Below are 26539 nucleotides of genomic sequence, written 5' to 3'. Positions count from 1 at the left end.
TATGGTGTGGAGGTATTATTCAGTAACTGTATGGGGGTATTATTCAGTCACTACGTGGTTATGATGTGGCGGTATTATTCATTAACAGTATGGGGGTATTATTCAGTCCGTTTGTGGTTATGGTGTGGCGGTGTTATTTGGATCTTATATTGTGTTATCATTGGTAATATTGGTCTTATAATAGTGAGTTGTGTTCAGTAACAGTATGCAGGTAATATTTAATCTGGTATAGTGTTATGATTTAATAACTGTATACGTATATAGACCATTTTTTGCGTGAGAGGGGGGACATATGCTTTGGGGCTTGCAACACTCCTGAATGTGTTACGAATCAGCGATGCAGTTCTGTGCACATCACCTTCTGAATTGACAGCATTATTGATACAATAATTAACAGCATTATTGATACAGGGCCACACTTTGCCTAAAACAGGCCCTGCATCTTTGTCTTACTTTCATACTGAACAGATTTTGCATATGTATTTTTAACCAGGAGAATATTGAAAAAACAGATGAAGTAGAGATTTTTTTACTCCTAGTTTTCGCTTAAGAATATGGCCCCATGCACACGAACGTGTTTTTGCGTCTGCAATTCCCCCGAAAATCCAAGGGAGAATTGCGGACCCATTAATTTCTATGGGCCCATACACACTATCCGTGTTTTCACGGGGTCCCCGCATGTCCACAAATTCGTGCCGCACAAACTCAGGACATGTCTTATTACGGCCCGCAAATTCGATGCGGACATGCCCATAGAAGTCAATGGGCCCGTGGAAAATGCGGGTACACCTCCGTGTGTCAACCGTAGTTTGCGGATTTGCGGAAGTGTTGCTAGGCGACAACCGGGAATGAGTTCTGTCGTCATCCTGTTTTACCTAAGCTTTTTTTTTTATCCGCATTTTGCGGATTACATACGGATGAACTGCGGAGGACATTTCACGGAACACGGTCCTGGAATTTGCGGACCAGAAAAACACAACGGTCGTGTGCATGAGGCCTAAAGATGCAAAAACCAAACCAAAGAAACTGTGAGAGTAGTTTTCGCCTATGTGCACATCTGTGTTGGGCCTTTCTGTTGCTGTGCTCCGTCAGAGGAAAATTTGCACCACAATTTAGTGCGATTTTTCATTTGGAATTCCCTACGGGTTTCAGGTTGGATACACAGCATACTTTTACGCAGCGTATCCTACCTGTAGGAACATACTGTGTTTACAAATGTCGGATAAGCTTCAAAAAAGTATGCAGTGTATCCAGCCTAGAAACGGAGGGAATTTTTTCGGCCAGAATCACCGCTGCAGAAAGTAGAGCATAAAAAAATCAATACTTACCTTCACTGGTGTTGCCACATCGTTGCTCCACCTCATGTCTATGTGCAGCCCGGCCTCCTGTGATAACGCTGCAGCCTATGAAACCGCTACAGCCTGTGATTGACTGCAGCAGTCACATGAGATGGAACGTCATCCCAGGAGGGGAGCAAGGAGACATCGCTGTGACAACGCCATGGAAGCAAGTATACAGTTTTTTAAAATGAATTTGAAATAAGAAAAGGGTCTTGTTTTTTTTCAGATTTGCGATTTTTGCAGTGGAATCCAAGCTATTCCACCGCAAAAGTCGCAACATTTACTATTTGTTGCGGCTTTTATCTCCCCATTGAAAACAATGGAGAAAAACTTTTGTTGACATGCAGCGGATTAAAAATAAAAGGTTTCTCTGCGGATTTTTTCTGCAGCGTGTGAATGGTATTTGTTCAAATCTCATCCACTTTGCTGCTACTGTAATATGCAGCGGATTTTCTGCAATGAAATCCGTTGCAGATAATCCGCAGCTAATCCGCCCCGTGTGCACATACCCTAAATGAAGACAGACTGAAGGGAACCTTCAAAATATATTCTAAATATTTCTCAAGTCTTGGCCATCAATACTACGAGCCTCATAGCAACTTAAATTGGATGCTATGATTTTCATTATACATTTTTATTGACTTGCCGCAATATACATGTGGATTTTTAAGTGGTTACCCCGTAAAGCCTATTGTGATGTATCTTACCCTATCCAGGGTATGATTTGTGTGAACCCTCCAGCACATTATATCTTTATACATAATCTCGGTTAAAACATATCTCCATTAGGTCAGGACCACATGCGCAGTTGTGATGCAGTTTTTGGTGCAGTCTTTCGGTGTGTTTACAGGTAGCAGTTGAGGTGCAGTTAAAACCCAGGTGCATCAAACCCAAAAATGACATCAAAACTGTGTGTGTGATTCTGGCCTCAGTGAAAGATGTCAAAAGCAAGTTATCTGCAAAGTTTCCAACATTTTCTGTGGATCTATACTTACCCAGGTTCAGAATCCACTTTCATGGCTCTGTGCTATGTGCACACGACCGATCAGTAAATAGTGTCCGTAAATACAGATCCAATATTGGTATCCGCAAATACAGTCCATATTTGATCCGTATATACGGATCCGTAAATAAAAAAAAATGGAGGTTGCAAATGATGTTATCACCATGTTGCCGAGCAACACTTCTGTAAATACGGGCGGTTTACGGATGCACATACGTAGCTGTCCGTATTTACGGAAGCTCCCATAGACTTCTATGGGAGAGTCCGTGCTGTAATAATGACAAGAATAGGACAGGTTGTATAATTTTTTCAGCACGGACACATATGAGTCAAAATACTGAAAGGTGTCCATGGCCAATAGAAATGTAAGTGTCCGTAATTACGGATGAAAAATACGGTCGTCTGCATGGGGCCTCACGGTAATGACAACAGCTAATTCTACGCTGAGAGTCATATTATGCCATTGTCTACTCTTTTACTAAGTGTAGTTCTCCTTCATGCAAGCTTTGATTTGGTTATGGGCCAAGCCACAAGTATTCACACGAACTGCATGTTCTTACTCATTTTATCCCTTAAATATTATCTGCAGACTCTGCCCCACAGTTGTATGGTAACAATTCCTAACTCAGAAGCCGGTCACAAAAGTTTAATTCTCTGAGCGGATAGAAGCTTTGAAGCTTATCCTAGGTTAAGGCTTCGTTCTCACCTGTGTTTGGGTTTTCCGCTGTTCTGACTTTAATAGGTTCCGTCAGGTGTCGTTTTACCGGACAAAATAGTACAGAATGCGGCGCTATTTTGTTCAACAAGAATGTCGGAATCTATGACGGAGCATCCAACGCAGATGTGAACAGAGATTAAGGCTACATGCACAGGTTGCCTAATTCGGTGCATAATATCCACATCAAAACTGCAGGTAAGCTAAGGTACTTCCGCAGGTAAAATCTGCATCTATCAGTGCGTTTTTTATGCATTTTTAGGTGCGCTTTTTACACTTTGATGTGGAAATATGTGCACTTCTATGCTGAGGATTTTGGTGTTTTTTTACAAACTTGTCGAATGCAATTCGCAAGCGGAAACGCAGGATAAATTGACATGCTGCAGATTTTAATATTCGCAGGTCAATTTAAGTGCGGAAAAATTCCACAACCAAGGTGTAGATGAGATTACTTAAAATTTTATTTACTTTGCTGGTACTGCATTACACTGCAGATTTGACCTAAGGCCTCATGCACACGACCATAGTGGTGTGCACGGTCGTGATTTGCGGCTGGGACGGCCGCGGAGTGTCATTAATTTCTATGAGCCTGGGCCAAGCACCTGGGCAATGCACGGACAGTGGAAACCACGGTCGTGTGCATAGGCCCATTGAAATGAATGGGGCCGCAATTCACCCACAGATTTGAGGGTGAATTGCAGCCGCAAAAATACGTTCGTGTGCGTGGGGCCTAAGGCTGGAAACACACATCAAGTTTATGTTGCAGATTTTGTTGCAGATATTGATGTGTTTTTTTTAGTCAAAGCCAAAAGTGGATTTAATAGGAATTGGAAATATAAAGCAAGGTTTTAGGGCATGACCACACGTGGCGGATTTCCTCCGCAACTGTCCGCATCAATGCCGCACAGAATCTGCGTTGCAGATTCTGCTGCGGATCTGCACAAAATGTGCAGTAAATTGATGCGGACTAGCTGCTGCGGACTGCGGGAAAAGTACTTCCCTTCTCCCTATCAGTGCAGGATAGAGAGAAGGGACAGCACTTTCTCTTGTGAAAGTCAAAGAAATTCATACTTACCGCCCGTTGTCTTGGTGACGCGTCCCTCCTTCGGCATCCAGCCCGATCTCCCTGGATGACGCGGCAGTCCATGTGACCGCTGCAGCCTGTTATTAGCCTGTGATTGGCTGCAGCCGTCACTTAGACTGAAACGTCATCCTGGGAGGCCGGACTGGAGACAGAAGCAGGGAGTTCTCGGTAAGTATGAACTTCATTTTTTTTTACAGATACATGTAGATTGGGATCGGTAGTCACTGTCCCGGGTGCAGAAACAGTTACTGCCGATCGCTTAACTCTTTCAGCACCCTGGACAGTGACTATTTACAGACGTCTCCTAGCAACGCTCCAGTCATTACGGGAGCCCCATTGACTTCCTCAGTCTGGCTGTAGACCTAGAAATACATAGGTCCAGCCAGAATGAAGAAATGTCAAGTTAAAAAAGCAAGACGGATCCGCAGCACACATAACATGTGCATGACAGCTGCGGACTTCATTGCGGAAATTAGAATCTCCATTGAAGTCAATGGAGAAATTCCGCCATGAGTCCGCCACTGCTCCGCAACAGACAGAGCATGCTGCGGACACCAAATTCCGCTCCGCAGCCTATGCTCCACAGCGGAATTTTACGCCTCGTCTAAACGAACACTGCTAAATTAAAGTGTAAGTCAATGGACAAACGGCTCCGCTGCGGATTAACGCTGCGGAGTGTCCGCAGCGGAATTTAAGTGAAATTCCGCCACGTGTGAACCCAGCCTTATACTTCTCTGTCCTGCTGGATCCACGTCTGGCTTTGGCTCAAAAAACTGCATCAAATTCTGAAACAAAACCTCGATGTGTGTTTCCAGACTAAGACTGGGTTCCCACGTAGTATAAACGCTGCGGAATTTCCGCAACAGAACTCTGTGCGGAAATTCCGCAGCATTTATAGTATGAGCAAAGTGGATGAGATTTAGAAAATCTCATGCCCACGCTGCGGAAAAAACCTGCAGTGTAAACGTTAATAAATTGACCTGCAGTGCGGAATTTAATTCTGCAGCATGTCAATTTATGCTGCGTTTTTGTTCATTTTCCAAAGCGGGTTTTCCCCATTGAATCACAGGCTGAAGCATCCCATGGCCTGAAACGTCATCCAGGGAGGCCGGAGCGGACGTCAGAGGAGGCAGGGGGTAAGTATGAACAGCTTGGTCCGATTTTTCGGACGGAATGTCCTGCGAGTTCCAAGTCGGACACACTACGTGATTTTCACGCAGCGTATCCGTCCCGTGGGAACCCGGCCTAAGTCCATATGCTACAGAGTTTTCCTGTAGGGGATTTCAAAAGCCATTTTTCACATATGGATTTTGATGCAGATTTTTGTGCAGATTTCACCTTATGCATTTCAAAGGATTAAATCGGGGGTGAAAATCAGCAACAGAATTGACATGATGCAGATTAGAAAATCTGAAGAATGACCAGATTTTTTTCCTTATAAGGGACTGTTCATCCGCACCATCCGACCTTTCAGTCGGAGGAACCTATGAACGGAAAGCCAAACAGAAACCATAGCTTCCGTTTGCATTACCATTGATTTCAATGGTAATGCTTCCGTCGCAGTTGGTTTCCGTTTGTTTCCATTCCGTAAAATTACCGGTAAAGTCAATGGTAATGCAAATGGAAGCTATGGTTTCCGTTTGGCTTTCCGTTCATCGGTTCTTCCACTGGAAGGTCGAACAGAACGGATGAACGGAAGCCCGAGGCTGATGCGAACAGGACCTTAGCCATTTCTAATACCTGTACCAGGAATGTGTTATGCTGCCATTTTATGCCAGGCCCCTAAAATGCTCTCGGCCTTTGGCAGCTTTAACAGCCCTGTCTTGTTTTATACATTAAGACAACTGGTGCTTTAGTTCACATTCCTGCATCTGAACAAAGGATCTTCTTTTTTCTCCTTTTAATTATAATTCTTACTGAGCGCTTCATTTGTTATAAATTATCTAACACAGTATCAAATGGTTCTTATCCAGTTAAGTATTCTAAGCTTTTGTGATATGAGAGAAGTAAAAATGGTAACGACTAGATACTAATAAAAAGTCATATATTTTATTCTGATAGTCTGGCATCTTTAAAAATCTTTACAATTTCAAACTAGAAACTATGGGAGCATCTTCTCAAAGGTCAGGGTTTTCACACGCTAGACAAAAAAACAGCTGTAAAATACGGAGCTGTTTTCAAGGGAAAAAAGCCTCTGATTTTCAGCCGTTTTTTTATGGCTCAAGCGTTTTTTAATGCATTTTTTTACGGCCGATTTTGTAGCTGTTTTTCTATTTACCCAATGAAAAACGATTCCAAAAATGGAACAGTGACATGCACTTCTTTTTACAGGGTGTTTTTTTACATGCCGTTTTTAAAAACGGCTGCGTAAAAAACACCCCGTGGAAATGGAACGCCGTTTTCCCCATTGAAATCAATGGGCAGATGTTTAGAGGCATTCAGCCTCCTTATTTTCAGCCGTTTTCAGGGGCGTTTAGCTTCTGTATTTTCAGCCGTTTATTCTCAGAGTATGTTCACACGGCTTATATTCAGCCGTTTTTCGGGCCGTAGACACCCCTGAAAAACGGCTAAAAATACGGAGGCTGAACGACTCCAAACATCTGTCTTCCATCTGTCTTCATGTGTCTTCCTGGTAACATAACACATAATGGAAAACATTTTTACAAATTGACACAGAAAGTTTTGGCAAAGAAGTAGAAAATGGTGCTGCTGTATTTATATAACATCTGACTGAACTTTTTCACTCTTTTTCTCTAAGCTTAGTGTGGTTAGTGTGGTCTAAAAGGTTGTATAAATAGGCCTCATTTATAAACCGCATTCAACTTTTATCTTTTTTCATGCTTTCAGCTAAATATTCAGCAACAAACATTGGTTTGAATCTGGTATGCAGACCCGTCCCGTCCCAAATTCCCCAATTTATTTCTAAATACGATATTCAAACCAGAGAAGGGTATTCCGAGATCAGGCCATGAAAAACAGTCCGTGTGTCGGATGGATTTCCTGGCCTGACCACGGTACCGGTGAACGGGGCTCCTGGATTCATCAAAATGTATGATGCATCAGTCCATGCTTCCCCACGGAACTGCTGTCCCGTACTGAACAAAATGATACATAGCATTAGGAATGTCAATGATGCCAGGAGTCCCGTTCACCTGTACCATGGATGGGCCGGGAAATCCGTCCGACACACGGACCAATTTACATGGCCCGATCTCGGTCATGTGCAAGAGATGTACTGCTTACTCGCATTAAACATGTTTCAAAATCATAGAATATGATCATGAATTGTATTGATCTATGACTGCAAAGGTTACTAATGTTAGAACTGCACAAAAAAAAGTTTTGTTTCTGCATTGCCCTTTTCATTGTCTTCAAAGTCTGACACACTTTTCCAAAATCCCAGAACAATAATACTCAATGATATGACCTGGATTCTTTATAAAAAATAGTGTCCTGAACTAGTTATGAATTTCCATATCGTTGATTGGTAGAATAAATATTAGAGCAAAACTTTGTGGGTCCTGATGCTGCTGTTTCCCACAGCACTTTAACCCCTTAATGACCAGGCCTAAAAGGGCCTTAATTACCAGCTACATTTTTCAGGTTTTTGCCTCTCCGCATTTCAGCAGTCATACCTTTTTATGTTTTTATTGACCTGGCTGTATGAGGCTGTTTTATGCAGGAGAAGTTAGGGTTCTTTCAGCGCAGTTTGGGGTACATATAAATTACTACGACATTTATTTAATTAGTATTTCCGCGTGAATATATATATATTTTTGGCATTGTTTTTTTATTTTTTACACTGTTCCTGATTGACTCTACGTAAATTCCTCAGGTTATTAGTCATGTGGATACCTAATATGTATAGATTAAAAAAAAAAAAAAATATATATATATATATATATATATATATATATATATATATATATATATAGTGAAGGAAATAAGTATTTGATCCCTTGCTGATTTTGTAAGTTTGCCCACTGTCAAAGACATGAACAGTCTAGAATTTTTGGGCGCCTCCCGAAATTGGTGCTGAAATTATAAAGTGTCCGAGCTGCTACCTCGTAGCAGTGCGATCACGTGAGGTACTCCCGTGTGCGCGCGCGGGATTATCTCAGAATATTTCCGAGAGGCTCGGAGGAAAGACCTCTTCCCTAGGAGTAAGATATGCAATTATGTCTATCCAAAAGGGTAAAATATTCTGCAGGCTAGATCATGTTGCAAAGTACATTTTAATAGCTGCCAGATATTTCAAACTACAGCTATATTTTTTTTCAACACTATGGACAGAATCTATAATCAATTATGAACTACGTGCACTAACATCCCTCTCTGACCGTCACCAACTCAGCCGGTCTCCGACATTGAAGACGAGAGCAGTCTAAATTGCAGCAGGGCCAGGCAGATAGTGCTGAGCAGGCACTTTGAGTAGAGATTACCTTAGAGTGTCTGAAGTCTGAGCAGGACCCTGTGCAGTATTGGCCCCACGATGGGGTTTTAAATAAATGACATTAAGACCAGATTCACACGACCGTGATTGGACCATAAAAAACGGTCCTTGTGTCAGCCGGATTTCCCAGCCCAACCACGGTACATGTGAACGGGACTCCTAGCATCATAATCATTAAGGCTACAGTCGGACGTCAGTGATAAAAAATGGCCATTAAAAACTGATCATCAGTCAGTTTTTCATGGCCTTTTTGCATCAGCATGTCTCCAAATTTTCATCCATATCCAGTTCATCTGTCAGTTTTTAATGGCTGTTTGTCATCCATTTACCATCTGTTTTTCATGGTCGTTTAAAAAAAACGGATAGATTTAATTTGTCAGGGTTTTTTTTAGTCCCAACCCACTGAAAACACCACAGTGCAGATGTAGATAGTGCCATAGTGCCCACTGTAGATGGTGCTCGCATAGTCAGTGCCACAGTGCCCACATTGTGCCATAGTGGCCACATATAAAATGCTACAGTGCCCACTGTAGATAGTGCCAGTGTCCATAGTACCACAATGCCCACGTATAACGTGACATAGTGCCATGGTGCCCACATATAAAGTGCCAGAGCCCACATAGATAGTGCCACAGCATCCATGTAGATAGCACCCCCCCCCCCCACCACCACCGTAGTTCCCTCTAAGAGCAGAATCCCCTGCCCATATATGGACAGTGACATCAAGGGCTTTCCAAAGACAGGAGTCCCTGGCCAGGGATTTTGCGATGCTCTGGCCGGTGACTCCACTTCTAGAGGGAGCCCCTGAAGTCACTGTCTATACATATATACTCCTGGAGCATAATCCCCAGCCAGAGCGTTGCCGACGCTCTGGCAGGGGATTCCGCTCTTAGAGGGAGCACCTGACGTCACTGTCCATATATGAACAGAAGAGTCAGGGACTCCCTCCAGGAGTGGAATCCCCGGGCATAGCATCGGCAACACTAGAGGGAGTTCTCTTAGAGGGAGCTACTACAGCGCTGTCTACAGGGGGGTGGTGGTGCTATCTACAAAGGGGGGTGCTATCTACAGGGCGATGTGGCACTGTACTAGGAGCCCCTGCTTCCCACAGAACTGCTGTTCCATACTGTACCATTTTGTTCAGTACAGAAAAGCAGTTCCGTGGGGAAGCAGGGACAGAACAGGGAGCAGATTGGGAGAACCGGCGCTGCTTCTCAGATGGGGCGGACCAGGGTAGGGTGGTCTATTCGGTAGAATAGCACACACCAGGTGGTAGCTCTCATATATCTTATCTGATCTATGTTAGGGGGTCTCCAGTAGTGTTTAATAAAGGACTTCTCTGATGACCATCTAGCTGCCCTGGAGAAAACGGCGCTTTCACTTCTAAAGGAATGCGCTTTGAAGATACTTCTGTCTATACCTGCACTTCGCCAAGAGTATCCAAACCCTAATGGCATTGGCTCTGGCTTTCCTAAGTGGTTGTCTCAAAGCTACAAACAAACTAGTAATCTCTCCCCTCAATGTGTATGTCTTATCAAGATAAGCTTTTAACAGTGTCACAACACAGAGGGATCAGCCACATCTTCCAAGAGATAACCTTTAGCATTCCGTGAGAGCCACGGCTCCACTACATGTATCTAAGTCAACTCCATTGGACTAGCAGCCATAGCAAGAGCTAAAAGGCATGCTCGTTTTATACCGACCCAGCGTAAAGACATAGTGGAGTCACCCAGTTGACTTAAAAATGCCCAAAGTGGCTCTATCTATGGTCTGGATGCAACAGCCACTTTTAGAAGTCTTAAGTATATTCTATTCTCCGTCAGTTTAGGAATAATGAATGACATTAAGAGCGGATCCAATCAATTATAAAGTGTTAGAAGGTATACCTGAATAAAATTTTAAATTCAAGAATTCTAGTGCTGCCCACATATCTGAGGGATCTCTAACTTCTCTATATGTTTCTGATCTCTAAGTCTGGAACTCAGATATAATGGCTCGATATCTATTATGTGTCCTCGGTCTAAAAACCAATTAATTAGGTTGTTTTGACTCTCGCAGCTATACACATTAGGGCTGCCCTTTGGTTGAGGGGTTCCGTCTGAGGTTTCCCCCTCAATGGAAAGGCAAACAGAAACCTTAGGTCTCAACTGTCTACTGCGCTATTGATTCTGTCACAAACAATGGAACCCTGTCACAACGGTGACAAACGAAAACTTTTAGCAACGTTTCCGTCACCATTGTGATGCAAACGGAACCTAAGGTTTCCATTTGCCTTTCCGTTCAGGGGTTAACCCGACGGAAACCTCCGACAACCCCTCAACGGAAGGGCAACGCTGATGTGAACACAGCCTTAGTTGTGGGAGCTCTAATAGAAGGTCTACTGGTCCCTGGGAACACTCCACTGTCATCCCCAACAGGGGCTTCTCCTCTATTGTCAATAAGTGTATTTTGGGGTACCGCGGTTTTGATGGACATACACAGTATACTAGAATTAACCGTGCTACACACTCCTCTTTTATCTTATGAAGAGTTTGTGGCAATAAGGTAGTGGGAGAGAACGCATAATCTTTCAGTCCGTGCCGTTGTCGTGGTCTCTGACGCAAATAGATATATCTCCAAAATCCCGAATTTCTCAGGTAAAATCTTGAAAAGCTGTTGCCAAGGATAGTTTCTGTCTGTAGATTGAATCTGCAATCTTGTTTGTGTGTCCCGGAACATATTGTGCTCTCAAGACTAACTTTCTGTCTATTGCCCAAGTCCAAAATTCCAGCGCTTCTGCACATAATCTCCGGGATTTGAACCCCGGTTGTAACGTTACAACTCTTCCAATGAGTCTTGCCAGATTAGAGAGAAAATCTGTGGTGAAAATTATGTTCACTCTCTCTTTTAAATCCAATCACTTTTCTGTGGAAACTTGTATTTGAAACTCTTTGTATCTAGGTGAAAACCTAAGAAAATCAAACTCGTGGGCTGAAGAACTGACTTTTCTACATTTATGTGGAAACCTGTGTTTGATAGAGTGACAATTGGGTTATGTTCACACGCTTAACAAAAAACGGCTGAAAATACGGAGCTGTTTTCAAGGAAAAACAGCCCCTGATTCTTAGCCATTTTTTGAAGCAACTTGCATTTTTTGTGTCGTTTTTGGAGCTGTTTTTCTATTGAGTCAATGAGTCTATTGAACTCAATGTTTTTCTATTGAGTCCAAAAACGTGGGAACAGAACGCTGTTTTTCCCATTGAAATCAATGGGCAGATGTTTGGAGGCGTTCAGCTTCTGTATTTTTCGGGGCGTTTACGGACCGAAAAACGGCTGAAAATAGCCAGTGTGACCACACCCTTAGCATGTCTCTGTGTGTAACCAAGATCTCCTTGTCCTGATCAAATAAAAGTATGTTGTCTAGGTATATTATGCATAGAACACCCTTTTCTCTCAAAAGTTATGATTACTTTCATCATCGTGAATGTATACTAGGCATTTGAATAACAGTACATTCCATTGTTCTTGTTATAGGTCCTGCAATAACTACCTTTTGCTGAGGAAAAACCTTGTCCTCTGTTGGATGAGCACCCTGTTCATAATCACTTGTAGGACTGGCCCTCTGTCCGAAAAGGAAGTTTAAAAGGATATGCAGGTCTCTTAAACTCTGCAAAGGACTTTCGAGTTCTATATCGTCCTTTAACCTCCTGAATGAATTCAGGACCAAATAAATAAAAGTATCCTTTTTGGGATACTCATGGCTCTTAGGGGCCAAATCAGATGTGCCAGCGGACATCAACCAGCGAGCTCTGCTTATATTTGTAATGTAATTAAAGGACTGACCAATAAGGAGAACTGCCCTGCTAAGAGCTAGTTTGGAGGAGAAGAGGGTGTAAATATTGCACATGCAATTCATATCGCTCTCCTGTTCAGCTTGGTCAGTAAAAGCATAGGTCCAGCTGCGTCTGCAACCTAAGGCCTCATTCACACGACAGGGTCAGAGTGTCGGCCGATAAAAACGGCCATTTTGGGCCGTTTTTCCCGGCCGTTTTGCATCCGTTCCGATTCCGTTCCGTGTTGCCGTTTTTAACGGCTGATTTTGACCCATTTTGCACCCGTTTTCTTCCCTGTCCATTTTAAAATCGGATGAATTTCATTTAAATTTGTTGCCACACACAGCCCTCTGTAGATAATGCCACAGCCCCCCTGGTAGGTAATGCCACCCAGCCCCTGCAGGTAATGCCACCCAGCCCCCTGCAGGTAATGCCACCCAGCCCCCTGCAGGTAATGCCACTCAGCCCCCTGCAGGTAATGCCACTCAGCCCCCTGTAGGTAATGCCACCCAGCCCCCTGCAGGTAATGCCACCCAGCCCCCTGCAGGTAATGCCACCCAGCCCCCTCCAGGTAATGCCACCCAGCCCCCTGTATGTAATGCCACCCAGTCCTCTGCAGGTAATGCCACCCAGCCCCCTGTATGTATTGCCACCCAGCCCTCTGCAGGTAATGCCACCCAGCCCCCGGCAGGTAATGCCACCCAGCCCCCTGTATGTAATGCCACCCAGCTCTCTGCATGTAATGCCACCCAGCCCTTTGCAGGTAATGCCACCCAGCCCTCTGCAGGTAATGCCACCCAGCCCTCTGCAGGTAATGCCACCCAGCCCCCGGCAGGTAATGCCACCCAGCCCCCTGTAGATAATGCCACCCAGCTCTCTGTATGTAATGCCACCAAGTCCCCTGTAGGTAATGCCACACAGCCCCCTGTAGGTTGCACCCATCCCCCCCTTCCAGGAGAAGTCACTGACTTCAATGTCCATATATGGATAGTGTAGTCACTGACTTCTCCTGGAGAGGATTTCCCGGCCACATGGTCCGGGAATTCCGCTTCAGAAGTGAGCGACAGTATGGTCACTCACTTCTTCTGTAGCGGTATCCCCGGACACAGGGTCGGTGATTCCGCTTCAGAAGTGAGTGACATCACTGTGTCCATATATGGACAGTGTGGTCACTCACTTCACCTGTAGCGGAATCCCCGACCATAGAGTCGGGGATTCCGCTTCAGAAGTGAGTGACGTCGCTGTGTCCATATATGGACAGTGTAGTCACTCACTTCTCCTGTAGTGGAATCCCCAATCCCCGGCCGGGGATTGGGGATTCCGACTCCTACAGGGAGCAAAAAAAGACCCTCCTCATCCTCACATGCACTCTGCACTGTAAGGAGGAGGAGGAGAGAGAGCGCGAGCGACGGAATACATGGCCATCACTCGGGATACATTCCGGTGATGGCCGTGTATTACCCGGCCCCATAGACTTCTATGGGAGCCGGGCGGCCGGGTAAACGGGCCGTCAAAAAATCGGCCGTGTGAATAGCCCCATTAGCGGTCTATTGTTCCTACTGCAGACGAGTGACAGCTGTTTTATGAACGGTCGTCACCCGGCCGGGAAACCCTGTCGTGTGAATAAGGGCTAAAACTGTATGTTCCTCAGAGTTTGGTCTGTGGAATCTGTGGAACTAGAAATGCCTAAAATAGACAGGTGCAATTAATGCCTGGATATCAGGTATGCCAATACAATTTCTAAGGCCTTAATCATCCTCCATAACAGGAGTTGTCCTAAAGGCCAACTGAGCAAAATCTCTTACGTCAAACGATTCTGCTATATAGCTCTATAATTAGTTTTTATCAAAAATTATTTTAACTTTTTGAGATACAGCTCATATGTATCTTGTATACATAGCAGCTGTATTGTGCGCCAAGACCTGAATCGGTCAGGTCCGCGGGACTGACAGGTTCAGTGTCATTAGGTCATGCCTGTCTCTGACACGCAGGATCCACCTGCAATCAATGACATCTAAGTTGTGCACCCGCTGACACTGAACCCGTCAGTACCGCGGACCTGACGGGTACAGAAGTCAGCATAAAGTATAGCTGCTCTCTATATAGAATATAAAGCAGCTGTATCTCAAAAAGTAAAAACTATTTTTAATAAAAACTATTTATAAAGTTACACAAAACACACTGAGTGACCTTTTTAGTAAAAAAAAAAAATAACTTTCTAAATGCGGTTTTGAATACTTTGAGGGGTGACGTTTTTAAAATGGGGTGACTTATTTGGGGTTTCTAATATATAAGGCCCTCAAAGCCACTTCAGAACTGCACTGGCCCCTGTAAAAATAGTCTTTTGAAATTTTCTTGAAAATGTGAGAAATTGCTGCTAAAGTTCTAAGCCTTGTAACGTCCTGGAAAAATTAAAGGATGTTCAAAAAAAAACTATGCCAATCTAAACGTAGTCATATGGGTGACATTAATTAGCAACAATTTTGTGTGGTATAACTGCCTGTCTTACAAGCAATTTTCTGCTAAATTTTGGTGTTTTTCACAATTAAATACTGAATGTATTGAGCAAATTTTGCCAGCAACATAAAGTTCAATGTGTCACGAAAAAACAATCTCAGAATCGCTTGGATAGGTAAAAGCATTCCGAAGTTATTACCGCATAAAGTGACATGTGAAAAATCAGGCTCTGTCAGGAAGGTCAAAAGTGGCTGGCTAGAGCGGGAAGGGGTTAAGGGCTTGTCCACACGTAGCGGAATTGTTGCATATTTTTTCCGTCCGGAATTGCAGACTGAAAATACACAGCAGAATACAGTAGCAGCAAAGTGGGTGAGAAATCTAATCACACACTGTGTAAAAATTTACCTGCGGTGCGTATTTTTGGTACCGCAAGATGTCAACTCCTGCTGCGGAAAGTGTACATAATTGCTGCTTTTTTCAGAGGAGATGTCACCATCTCCCAGCATTGAGAAAATCGCAGCGAAATATGCACCATTTTCTGCAGTAAAAAACACAGGAAATGGTCCGTTTTTTCCGCAGCGGAATATCTACTACTTTCAACGGAATTCCGTGTGGACAAGCCCTAAATGTATTTGCTGAACAGTTCATACTAATAACATGCCAAATACAATTCTGTCACGTGTTTTCTATTGAAATATGATGTATAATTGATTTCAATTTGATATGCTTACAAGACTTCCTATATAAATGAAGTAGTGAACATGCTGCTTAATGTACAGGGTATCTGTATATAGATAATGCTGAGTATTCCTTGTGCATTGAGGAGCTCATCGCTGTCAATCAGTATACAATGAGAATAACAGAGTGGATATGACACATGGGAGGTGTTTCAGGAAGTGCAGGTTACTCATGGAAAACATGGTTAAATATAGCAGAACTTTTCCTCAAATCTTGGGTGGGTTAGAACTAGCTACAGTTGACCACACCAAATATAATAATACTAACACTATTAATGCGAAAATCATAACAAAATATCCTTATTCCAGCCCTTTTATATATTGTATCTATAATATCTGCCATGGTCTAGAAACCCAATGTAAGGATGGGGACTGTCTCCCCTGTAACAAAGTATAGAACTCACAGAAGAGAATTGCACTACTAGTTGCCGCTCCTCACCCTACCTGAGTACTGCATGATTTTATAGGGAAACCTTTATATACTAATAAAATGTTTCATTGTATTAACCTATGAATGTGAATGCCAGTATACTGGTGCCTGGGAACTCTTATTCATAAATATTAACAATAAAACTGATGTGATGTACACTATATGGACACAAGTAATGGGGGACACCTCTAAATCATTGAATGTAGGTGTTTCATTCAGTCCCATTGCCGCAGGTGTATAAAATCCAGCACCTAGCCATGCAGTCTGCCTTACTAACATTCGTGAAAGAACAGGTCCTTCTAAGGGTATGTTCACACGAAGTTTAACGCCTCCAAACATCTGCCCATTGATTTCAATGGGAAAACGGCGCTCTGTTCCTACGAGGCGTTTTTTACGTGGTCGTTTTTCAAAACATGTCACTTCTTCAGCCGTTTTTGGAGCCTTTTTCAGACTCTATAGAAAAACAACTCCATAAACGTCCATTAAAAATGCCGTGAAAAACTACTTTGATTAAAAAACGTCTGAAAATCAGGAGCTGTTTTCCCTTGAAAACAGCTCCGTATTTTCAGACGTTTTTGAGTTTGCGTGTGAACATACCCTTAAGGGAACCTGTCACCAGCATTTCACCTATTAAGCCAGCAATACCTGGTGGTAGTGGGTGAAAAATCAACAAGTCAGTTTGTGGACGCGTTTAACGACCACAGCATCTCAGCCACGAAGTGGAGACCACGTAAAGTTACAGAGCAGGGTCGCTGAGTCCTGAGGCACATAGTGCATAAAAATAGTCAACGCTCTGCTGACTCAGTAACAGCGGAGTTCCAAACTACCTCTGGACTTAACATCACCACAAAAACTGTGCACCGGGACATGGCATGGGTTTCCATGGCCGAGCAGCTGCTTGCAAGCCTTACATCACCTAGCACAATGCTAAGCGTCAGTGTAAAGCAGCCGCCACTGGACTCTGGAGCAGTGAAAACATGTTCTGTGCAGTGACGAATCATCCTTCTCTATCTAATGGATGAGTCTGGGTTTCGCAAATGTCAGGAGAATGTTACCTGCCTGACTGCATTGTGCCAACTGTAAAGTTTGGTGGAGGAGGGATAAAGTCTATGGGTCGAAGGGAAAACAATGCTTCAGCAAACCAAACAATCGTATGCTTACAACTTTGTGGGGACAGTTTGGGGAAGGCCCTTTTCTATTCCAGCATGACTGTGCCCCAGTGCACAAAGCAATGTCCATAATGGCATGGTTGGGTGAGTTTGGTGTGGAAGAACTTGACAGGCCCGCAGAGAGTCCTGACCTCAACCCCATCAAACACCTTTCGGATGAACTAGAATAGAGATTGAGAGTCAGGCCCTCTCGTCCAACATCAGTGTCTGACCTCACAAATGCTCTTTGTGGAAAAACCAAATATTCCCTCATTGATTTTTTGGATTAGAAATGTTTTGCCATTTACCACGCACAAAATAACATGCTAACTTTATTCTATGGGTCTGCGATACCAAATATGTATCCCTTTTTTTAGGTTTTATTACTTTTGCACAATAAAAGAACATTTCATGGAAGAAAAAAAAATGTTTTTATGTCAATGAATTGGAAGAGCCATCATTTTTTATTTTTCCATCAATGTATATGTATGCGGGCTTGTTTCTTGTGGGACAAGTCATATTTTTTAATAGAACCATTTTGGGGTACATATACAATTGAAGTCATAAGTTTACATACACTTTAACCACATTCATGAATCCTCAGTTTTTCACAATTCCTGACATTTAATCTTAGTACACATTCCTGCTCTTAGTTAGGATCACTACTATATTTCTAGAGACAATGATTTATTTTAGCTTTTATCTCTTTCATCAAGTCCCCAGTAACTCAGAAATTTACATACACAGAGTTGACTGTTTTAAATAGCTTGGAAAATTCCAGAAAATGATGTCATGGCTTTAGAAGCTTCTGATAGGCTATTGACATCATTTGAGGTAATTGGAGATGTACCTGTGGCAGTATTTTAAGGCCTACCTTCAACACCTATTGCCTGTTTGCTTGACATCATGGGAAAATGAAAAAAGAAATCAATCAAGACATCAGAAAAAGTATAGTGGACCTCCACAAGTGTGGTGCAACCTTGGGAGCAATTTCCAAACGCATGAAGGTATCAGGTACAATGTCCATCTGTTCAACGATAATATGCAAGTTTAAACGCGATTGGACCACACAGCCATCATACCGTGCAGGACTCCTAGAGATGAACGTAGTATAATGTGAAAAATACAAATCAATCCAAGAACCACAGCAAACAACTTTGTAAAGATGCTGGGGGAAACCGGTACAAAAGTATAGATATCAACAGTAAAGCGTGTCCTTTGCAGACATGACCTAAATGGCCGTTCAGCAAGGAAGAAGCCACTGCTCCAAAACAGCCATAAAAAAGCCAGGTTAGGGTATGTTCACACAGCCTATTTTCATAAGTTTTTCGGCCGTTAACGCCCAAAAGATTGGAAGCAGAACACCTCCAAATATCTGCCCATTGATTTCAATGGGAAAAACAGCGTTCTGTTCCGATGGGCCGTTTTTTTACACGGCCGTGGAAAAAAACGGCCGCGAAGAAAAAAAGAGCAGGTCACTTCTTGGGACGTTTTTGGAGCCGTTTTTCATTGAAAATCGTGAGTGGCTTAAAGAGGCTCTGTCACCAGATTTTGCAACCCCTATCTCCTATTGCAGCAGATCGGCGCTGCAATGTAGATAAGAGTAAAGTTTTTTTTTTTTTTTTTAAACGAGCATTTTTGGCCAAGTTATGACCATTTTTATATTTATGCAAATGAGGCTTTCTAAAGTACAACTGGGCGTGTTTAAAGTAAAAGTCAAACTGGGCGTGTATTGTGTGCGTACATCTGGGCGTTTTTACTTCTTTTACTAGCTGGGCGTTGTGAATAGAAGTGTAAGATGCTGACGAATCAGCATCATCCACTTCTGTTCGTTACCACCCAGCTTCTGGCAGTGCACAGACACACAGCGTGTTCTCGAGAGATCACGCTGTGACGTCACTCACTTCCTGCCCCAGGTCCTGCATCGTGTCGGACGAGCGAGGACACATCGGCACCAGAGGCTACATTTGATTCAGGAAATATTCGATTCTAATTTATAACATTTCCCAGTGCTGGTCACTAGATGGAGCAATTCCCAAAATTGCAGCATTGCATGTGGTAAAGCAACCACATTGCTTTACGCTGCAAAATTTGAGAAAACACACTCGCTCTAGTGAGCTCACAGAATCCCCACTCCCTTATCCTGGCTAGTGTGAGGAGAAAGGATGGGATTGAACGTTCAAACCTCCTACACTGTGTGCCGCCATTTTTTGAGCGAACACACAGTGTAGTAGGTTTACATACAGTTGTAATCACACACTAAAACACGTACATACACAGAAATAACTTACCTGCTCCTGCCGCTCCCTCCGGTCCGTCCGCTCCGTCTGCTCCCTCCGCTCCAAGTGCTTGCATTAGAACACAAGTCCGGAAGCCGCGACCGGAAGTAGTAATCTTACTGTCCGGCCGCGGATTCTGGTCCACAAAAAAATGGCGCCGGACGTCGCTCGGCCGAAGACCTTCCATGTGGACTGTGTGGGAGCGGTGCATGCGCCGTTCCCACACAGACGGCGTACAGCATATTGAATGGAATGGCTCCCGTTCGCATTCTCTATGGGGCTGTATGTGCCGAATTCCATGTCTGTATGTGTCGTTAATCGACACATACAGAGATTTAAAAAAAAATGGCAGCCCCCATAGACAAGAAAAAGTTCAAAAATAAAAAAAGTAAAACACAAACACACAAATAAATAAAACATTTTTTATTAACCCCTTAAGGACGCAGCCTTGTTTTGGCCTTAAGGCTCAGAGCCCATTTTTCAAATCTGACATATTTCACTTTATGTGGTAATAACGTCGGAATGCTTAAACCTACCCAAGCGATTCTGAGATTGTTTTCTCGTGACACATTGGGCTTCATGTTTGTGGTAAAATTTGGTCGATATATTCAGTGTTTAATGGTGAAAAATTGCAAAATTTAGAGAAAATTTTGAAAAAATTGAATTTTTCAGAATTTAAATGCATCTGCTTGTAAAACAGACGGTTATACCACCCAAAATAGTTACTAGTTCACATTTCCCATATCTCTACTTTAGATTTGCATTGTTTTTTGAACATTCTTTTATTTTTCTTGGACGTTACAAGGCTTAGAACATAAACAGCAATTTCTCATATTTTTAAGAAAATTTCAAAAGCCTTTTTTTTAAGGTACCTGTTCAGTTCTGAAGTGGCTTTGAGGGGCCTATGTATTAGAAACCCTGATAAAACACCCCATTTTAAAAACTAGACCCCTCAAAGTATTCAAAACAGCATTTAGAAAGTTTTTTAACCCTTCAGGCATCTCACAGGAATTAAAGCAAAGTGGAGGTGAAATTTGCAAATTTCATTTTTCTTGCTGAATTTCAATTTTATTCATTTTTTTTCCTGTAACACAGAAGGTTTTACCAGAGAAACACTACTAAATATGTATTGTCCAGATTCTGCAGTTTTTAGAAATGTCCCACATGTGGCCCTACTGCGCTCGTGGACTAAAACACAAGCCCTAGAAGCAAAGAAGCACCTAGTGCATTTTGAGTCCTCTTTTTTATTAGAATATATTTTAGGCAGCATGCCAGGTTTGAAGAGGTGTTGAGGTGTCAAAACAGTAGGAATCCCCCAATAGTGACCCCATTTTGGAAACTACACCCCTCAAGGAATTCATTTAGGGTTGTTGTTACCATTTTGACCGCACAGTTTTTTCACAGCACGTATTTGAATTGGGCACTGAAATGAAAAAAATGTCATTGTCTCCAATAAAATGTCATTTGTGATCAAAATTTCTTATTTTCACAGGGAACAAAATACCCCATTTTGTTGCCCAATTTGTCCTTAGTGTGGCAATACCCCATTTGTGGTGATAAACTGCCGTTTGGGCCCATGGGAGGGCTCAGAAGGAAAGGAGCGCTATATGTTTGTTGGAGTCCAGATTTTGTTGGATTGGTTTTCGGGTGCCATGTCTCATTTGCAGAGCCTCAGAGGTATCAAAGCAATGGAAACCCACCAAAAGTGACCCCATTTTGGATACTACACCCCTCAAGGAATTCATTTATGGTTGTTGTTAGCATTTTGACCACACAGTTTTTTCACAGCACCTATTTCAATTGGGCTGTGACATTAAAAAAATGACATTTTTTCCAATAAGATGTAATTTTTTACCAAAATTTCTTATTTTCACAGGGAACAAAATACTCAATTTTGTTGCCCAATTTCTCCTGAGTGCATCAATACCCCATTTGTGGCAATAAACTGCCGTTTGGGCCCATGGGAGGCCTCAGAAGGGAAGGAGCGCTGTGTGTTCTTTGGAGTACAGATTTTGCTGGTTTGGTTTTCGGGTGCCATGTCGCATTTGCAGAGCCCCAGAGGTATCAAAGCTATGGAAACCCACCAGAAGTGACCCCATTTTGGAAACTACACCCCTCAAGGAATTCATTTATGGGTAATGTGACCATTTAGACTCCATAGTTTCTTCACAGAACTTATTTGAATTGGGCTGGGAATTAAAAAAAAATATATTTTTTCCAATAATATGTAATTTTAGCTCAAAAATTCTTATTTTCACAAGAAATAAAATACTCCATTTTGTTGCCCAATTTGTCCTGAGTGCGGCAATACCCCATTTGTGGTGATAAACTGCCGTTTGGGCCCATGGGAGGGCTCAGAAGGAAAGGAGCGCTGTGTGTTCTTTGGAGTCCAGATTTTGCTGGATTGGTTTTCGGGTGCCATGTCGCATTTGCAGAGCCCCAGAGGTATCAAAGCAATAGAAACCAACCACAAATGACCCCATTTTGGAAACTACACCCCTCAAGGAATTCATTTATGGGTGTTGTGACCATTTTGACCCCATAGTTTTTTCACAGAACTTATTTGAATTGGGCTGGGAATGAAAACAAAATTATTTTTTTCAAATAATATGTAGTTTTGGCTGAAAATTTCTTATTTTCACAAGAAACAAAATATCCCATTCTGTTGCGCAATTTGTTCTGAGTGCCGCAATACCCCATTTGTTGTGATAAACTGCCGTTTGGGCCCATGGGAGGGCTCAGAAGGAAAGGACCACCATTTGGCCTACTGGGGATTTTCTAGTGCGAAGTCATGTATGCAGAAGCCCCTGAGGTACCAGTACAGTTGAAACCCGCAAGAAGTGACCCCGTTTTAAAAACTACACCCTTAAGGCATTCATCTAGAGGTGTAGTGAGCATTTTGACCGGAGACCTACACCCCATAAACTGTAATGTGGTTTCTCCCGGGTATGGCAATACCCTACATGTGGCTGTTATCAGCTGCCTGGACACACAGCAGGGCTCAGAGGGGAAAGACGAGGGGGGATAAGCTGTGTGGAGTGCATCAGGGTAAGTAAAATTGGGGTAAATTATAAACCAAGGGATGGATGATAAATTTTAAAACACTCTTTCATACAGAGCTCTGGTTATTCGGGACATGCGTCATATTGATATATTGTGTCATCCGTTATCGCCCTCTTATAGCAGACTTTGCACCTCTTTTGACTTTTTCCCTTCTTGCCAGTTTGGGGAACTTCTCCTGGAAAGTGTTGCCCTGGTACGATGCGTGTGGCCTCGCTTCCAGAAGTACTGGGTGCCCCCCCTTCTTGGTCCCTAAAGATTAGGTTCTTGATAATCACCTCTTGAAATTCCAGGAAAGTTCCCGTCTGGCCTGCACATCGACGTAGCACGTACGCATTGTACAAAGCCATCTGTATGATGTGCACGGCCAGCTTCTTATACCTCACAGCATGGCGCTGTAGGGCTTCAGGGCTTTATCTTACAAGTCCATCCCTCCCATGTACCTATTGTAGTCCAGGATGCAGTCTGGTTTGGGGGTGGCCTTCCCTTCATATATCCTAAACCTGTAGGTATACCCTGATGCACTCTCGCAGCTTATACATCTTCACGCGATACCTTGCCCTCTTACCCGGCAGGTACTCGCGGAATTGAACCCTCCCTTTAAAATGTACCAGGGACTCATCAATAGAAATACACTTCTCGGGGGTGTATGCTTGGGAAAACCGGGCACTGGAACGGTCTAATAGGGGTCTCCGTTTATACAAACGGTCAAAACTGGGGTCATCTCGGGGTGGGCACGGCTCATTATCAGTATAATGTAAGAAGCGAAGTATTGCCTCATTTATTTATTTTTTTAGGTTCCAGTTCAGTTCTGAAGTTGCTTTGAGGGACCCATATATTAGAAACCCCTATGAAATACCCCATTTTAGAAACTAGACCCCTCAAAGTATTCACAACAGCATTTAGAAAGTTTATGAACCCTTTAGGTGTTTCACAAAAATTTAGAGCAAAGTAGAGGTGAAATTTACATTTTTTTTTTGTCAGAAAATCCTCTTTATACCATTTTTTTTATAACACAAAAGGATTTATCAGAGAAACGCAACTTAATACGTATTGCCCAGATTCTGCAGTTTAGAGAAATATCCCACATGTGGCCCTAGTGCGGTAATGGACGGAAGCGCCGGCCTCCGAAGCAAAGGAGCACCTAGTGGATTTTGAGGCCTCTTTTTTATTAGGCACCATGTCCGGTTTGAAGAGGTCTTGTGGTGCCAAAACATTGGGAACCCCCCAAAAGTGACCCCAATTTGGAAACTAGACCCCTTGAGGAATCCATTGTAGTTTTCTTTGGGTGCATGCGTCTTTTTGATCCGTTTTTATTCTATTTTTAGGTGGCGTGGTGACTAAAAAACAGCAATTCTACTATTGTTTTTTTATTCTTTTTTTTTTACAGCGTTCACCGTGCGCTATAAATGACATATTCACTTTATTCTGCGGGGCGATACGATTATGGCGATACCCTATGTTTATAGTTTTTTTTATGTCTTATGGCGTTTACGCGCGCAAAAGATCCCTGTGTCATCGGCGTATGGTGCGCGGATGCGTGATTTTCGCGCAGCCGGCATCATTATGACACTCTGGTTTTATGTTTACAAACAGAAAAGCATGTGGTGCTTTTCTGTTTTCATTAATTTATTTTACTGCTGCTGCGCGAATCACGCACGGCAGCCGGAAGTGCTTCCGTGTGCCGAGCACGATTTGCACGCACCCATTGACTTCAATGGGTGCGTGCTGCGCTAAAAACGGGCAAATATAGGACATGTAATTAGTTTCACGCAGCGCGTACGCTGCGAGACATTCACTGACAGTTTGAACGGCCCAATTCATTAACATAGGTCCGTGCGACGCGCGTGAAAATCACGCGCGTAGCACGGACATATAACACGTTTGTGTGAATAAGGCCTTAGGCCCCATGCACACGAACGTAAAAACGGCCGTTGAAAAATATAGAACATGTCCTATTTCAGGCCGTAATTACGGCACGGGCAGGCCCATAGAAGTCTATGGGGCTCTCGTAATTACGGGTGACTATGTGTGTGCACCCGTAATTACGGGAGCGTTGCTAGGTGACATCAGTAAATAGTCACTGTCCAGGGTGCTGAAAGAGTTAAACGATCGGCAGTAACTCTTTCAGCACCCTGGACAGAAACTACCGATCACAATATAGATCAACCTGTAAAAAAAAAAAGACGTTCATACTTACCCAGAACTCCCTGCTTCTTCCTCCAGTCCGGCCTCCTGGGATGACGTTTCAGCCCATGTGACCGCTGCAGCCAATAACAGGCTGCAGCGGTCTCATGGACTGCCGCATCATCCAGGGAGGTCGGGCTGGATGTCGAAAGAGGGACGCGTCACCAAGACAATGGCCGGGTAAGTATGAATTTCTTTTACTTTTACTACGGAAAGGGCTGTCCCTTCTCTCTATCCTGCAATGATAGAGAGAAGGGCTGCCGATTACTGCAGTGCAATTTTGATGAGAAAACGTGCACGTAAATACGGGTGGAATACTGGTGACACCGGACCCGTATTTACGGGCACGGGTCCGTAAATACTGGTGCAATACGGGTCGAATATGTGTGACCAAGGACCCGTATTTACGGGAGGGAAAAAATATGTTCGTGTGCATGAGGCCTCTTTGTAAGAAGCTTCTGGATTGTGGCCCAAAATGTTTCACCCAAATTAGACAATTTAACCCTTACCCACTGCAGCCACTTTTGACCTTCCTGACAGAGGTTATTTTTCATATCTATATAGCTTTTACCTATTCAAGCGATTCTGAGAATGTTTTCTCGTGACCCATGGTCCTTTAAGTTAGTGGTAAAATTTGGTCGACACATTCAGTAATTAATTGTGAAAAACACCAAAATTTAGCAAAACATTGAAAATATTTCCATTTTTCTATATTTAAATGTATATGCTTGTAAGACAGATAGTATTACCAGACAATATAGTTGCTAATTAACATTCCCCATATGTCTACTTTAGATTGGCATCGTTTTTTGGACATCCTATTATTTTTCTAGGCCGTTACAAGGCTTAGGGTATGTTCACACGGCCTATTTTTCGGCCGTTTTTCGGGGCCGTAAACGCCTGAAAAATCGGAAGCAGAACGCCTCCAAGCATCTGCCCATTGATTTCAATGGGAAAAAGGGTATTCTGTTCCGATGGGCCGTTTTTTTACGTGGCCATTTTGAAAAACGGGCGCGTAAAAAAATGGCCGTGAAAAAGAAATGCAGGTCACTTCTTGGGACGTTTTTGGAGCCGTTTTTCATACACTCTATAGAAAACAGCTCCAAAAACTGGCGTAAAAAAAGGCAGCAGAAATCGCGAGTGGCTTGAACGTCTAAAAATCAGGAGCGGTTTTACCTTGGAAACAGCTTTGTATTTTCAGACGTTTTTGAGTTTGCGTGTGAACATACCCTTAGAACTTTAGCAGAAATTTCTCACATTTTCAAGAAAAGACTATTTTTACAGAGACCAGTTCAGTTGTGAAATGGCTTTAAGGGGCCTATACAATACAAACTCCCATAAGTCACCCCATTTCAAAAACTGCACCCCTCAAAGTATTCAAAACAGCATTTAGAAAGTTTTTTAACCCTTTAGGCATTTCACAAGAATTAAAGAAATATAGAGGTGAAATTTACAAATTTCATTTTTTTTGCAGAAAATCATAGGTGATAAAAAACAAAATTCTGTAAGGGTATGTGCACACGCAGTGCTTTCAGACGTATTTCGGGGCATTTACGCCTCGAAAAACGTCTGAAAAAACGGAAGCAGAATGCCTACAAACATCTGCCCATTGATTTCAATGGGAAATACGGCTTTGTTTTCCGACGGGGCGTTTTTTTACGCCTCATTTTCTAAAAACAGTGCGTAAAAAGACGCCCACAAAAAATAATTGCATGTCACCTCTTGAGACGTTCTGGAGCCGTTTTTCATTGACTCTATTGAAAAACAGCCGTAAAAAAACGGCCGAAAAAAGCGAGAGGCTTAAAAAATACTTCTGAAAATCAGGAGCTGTTTT

General features: G+C 42.9%; 1 protein-coding gene across 1 annotated transcript in view; it reads right to left on the bottom strand.

Annotated features, from left to right (window-relative positions):
* ITPR3 (inositol 1,4,5-trisphosphate receptor type 3) overlaps positions 1-26539 on the bottom strand; it is a 244458-nt gene that overhangs the window by 194262 nt on the left and 23657 nt on the right. The gene's annotated exons all lie outside the window — the stretch shown is intronic.

This window comes from Rhinoderma darwinii, chromosome 2, assembly GCF_050947455.1.
Source record: "Rhinoderma darwinii isolate aRhiDar2 chromosome 2, aRhiDar2.hap1, whole genome shotgun sequence".
Classification (NCBI taxonomy): domain Eukaryota; kingdom Metazoa; phylum Chordata; class Amphibia; order Anura; family Rhinodermatidae; genus Rhinoderma; species Rhinoderma darwinii.
Note: the sequence above shows the minus strand (reverse complement) of the source record. Positions and strands in the feature narration are given on the sequence as shown.